The sequence below is a fragment of the Rhinopithecus bieti genome, unplaced genomic scaffold (genome assembly GCF_001698545.2).
Source record: "Rhinopithecus bieti isolate Rb0 unplaced genomic scaffold, ASM169854v2 scaffold_1618, whole genome shotgun sequence".
NCBI classification, from domain to species: domain Eukaryota; kingdom Metazoa; phylum Chordata; class Mammalia; order Primates; family Cercopithecidae; genus Rhinopithecus; species Rhinopithecus bieti.
In genome coordinates this window covers 4,826,431-4,829,153 of record NW_016803937.1, presented here as the reverse complement: position 1 = coordinate 4,829,153, position 2,723 = coordinate 4,826,431, and positions in this window count along the sequence as shown.

Here is a 2,723-nt window from a genome sequence, read left to right as displayed (position 1 = left end):
TTTTTTGAAACAGATTCTCGCTCTGTCATCCAGGTGCGGTGGCTCACACCTGTAATCCCAGCACTTTGGGAGGCTGAGGCAGGTGGATCACTTGAGGTCAGGAATTTGAGACCAGCCTGACCAGAAAACCCTATCTCTACTTAACATATAAAAATTAGCCAGGCGTGGTGGTGCACATCTGTAATCTCAGCTACTTGGGAGGCTGAGGTGGGAGAATCGCTTGAACTCAGGAGGCAAAAGTTGCAGTGAGCCAAGATCACATCATTGCACTTCACCCTGGGCAACAAGAGCAAAACTTCATCTTAAAAAAAAATTGTATTGTTATAACATGTATTAGTAATAGTAATCATATTCTATATCATATATGTTATATAGTAACTACATTATGTAAAACTAATAATAGAAATGTCTTCCTGGCAGGGCACAGCAGCTCACACCTGTCATCCCAGCACTTTGGGAGGCCAAGGAATGCAGATCACAAGGTCAGGAGTTCAAGACCAGTCTGGCCAACATAGTGAAACCCCGTCTCTACTAAAATTACAAAAAATTAGCCAGATGTGGTGGCAGGCGCCTGTAATCCCAGCTACTCAGGAGGCTGAGGCAGGAGAATCGCGTGAACCCAGGAGGCGGAGGTTGTAGTGAGCTGAGATTGCACCATTTCTCTCCAGCCCAGACAGCAATGCAAGACTGTCTCAAAAAAAAAAAAAGAAAGAAAGAAAAAAACGCAACGTCTTCCTATATATTGTGCGCTATGTGCCAGGCTGCATGCTAAGTGCTTGATGGTTTATTTTCTCAGTGAATTCTCACATCAACCCAAGGAGATGCTGCAACTGTTCCCCCAATGCAGATAAAGGAACCCAGGCCTTAAGACGGAAAAGTATACCTCCTCATGTCTGAACATTGTGGAGATGCTATTTGAACCCAGGGTCTTGGCCTCTACACCAAGAAGTAGAGTTTGGGGACCTTGACATAGAACCAGGGTAGCTCACTACACGTGCCCTGAAGCAACTGAAAAATCTGTGCCGGCTTTTAAGAACCTGGTTTTGCATGGACTTTATTTCTTTCATTGCAAAACCTCACAGACTCTTTAAGGTCAGTGTCCTGGTTTTCCTTCGGGCTACAGATTAAAATAAAATAAAATAATAATAATAAAAAAAACCACCTCAGCTGACATTGGAGACTGGGAATAAAACATAACTCTGAACCTTGCTTCTCTCAGCAAGGTAGTTGTCATTCTGAAGCAGGTGCCTTACACAAAATGGCTATTTATAGAAAATGATATTTATGGAATCTGTGCCGATCTCACTGATTGTCAAATCTCTGAAAAGAGGCTTGCAGGAACATTGGAAGTTGCAGACGTGGAGCCCCTGACTGAGGGAGTGTCAAACAGCACTCTTGAGTGGTCCTCCCCAGGCCCCGCGACCTGGGGCTTCAGTCTCCAGTGAGTAAGGGCAGAGGCGGCAGAGGGAGCCCAGTTCGTTTAGCCAGGAAGTGTGCTCCAATGGTTAGGAGCTTGGGCAGCTGCTCACCCAAACCCTGGCTCTGCCACACCCTAAGCCTCAGTTTTCTCTTCTGTGAATGGAGTATCTCTCATGGAGGGTTTTTATTTTTTGCAGATCACAGTAGAAAAATTCATGTAAACATATGAAATGATAGCAGGTATTTTAAGTGCTAGCTTCCCAGACCTGTATATCTGTGTACAGCTTTTAACTACATTACCAAAAGTAGCACGCAGTGCTAGACTTCACCCCGGAAAACAGAAACTATCAAGTATATAAAAGCAGGAGGCCAGGCGTGGTGGCTCACACCTGTAATCTCAACACTTTGGGAGGCCAAGGCAGGCGGATAACTTGGGGTCAGGAGTTCAAGACCAGCCTGGTCAACATGGTGAAACCCCATCTCTACTAAAAATACAAAAATTAGCCGGGCATGATGGCAGTCATCTGTAATGCCAGCTACTAGGGAGGCTGATGCAGAAGAATCATTTGAACTTGGGAGGAGGAGGTTGCAGTGAGCCTAGATTGCACCACTGCGCTCCAGCCTAGGCAACAGAACAAGACTCTGTCTCAAAAAAAAAAAAAAAAAAAAACTAGGAAAAAATGAATGCAAGGTATTAACTTTGGCTATATCAGGGACGGGCAAGCTGAAAAGCTGAGCAGGTTGGTGAAGCCCCCCAAGACTGGCCACAGCACAGAGATTAGCGAACAACCCTGAGCCAAAAGGACAGGGGAAGGAGGGGGGACCCTGGAGACCAGGGCCTAGCGTCACCCAGGGATTGCTGGAGTGCAGAGCTGTGGCTGCTGGAGATTTTCTCCAGAGAGAGGTTGAAATACCCCCGCCTTTTCTTCCCTCCTGCCCTCCAGCCGGGAGCCACTGACCAGGGACTTGCGAACACAGCCTGAGAGGGCGACGCCTCCCCACCCCTCCACCTCCCCACCCCTCCACCTCCCCACCACAGGACTCCAGCATCCCAGAATTCCCAGCAGAGCAGGCCGGGCAAAGGGGAGGAGCAGGTCTAACAAGTCCTAGAGCAGGGCTCACACCCCAATCAGGGGTGCTCTACTGTAAGCTGCTGGACCACACTTTGCTTTGCAGCAAGAGAGCTCCTCAGGAACGGGAGACAGTTCTCAGGTCTTAGGGCCTCAGGAAGGCTCTCCTCTGCACGATAAACCCACACCCATAGCTTCTCCTCCCCTCCTAAGCCCGCTCCGTGTCAGCTAAGT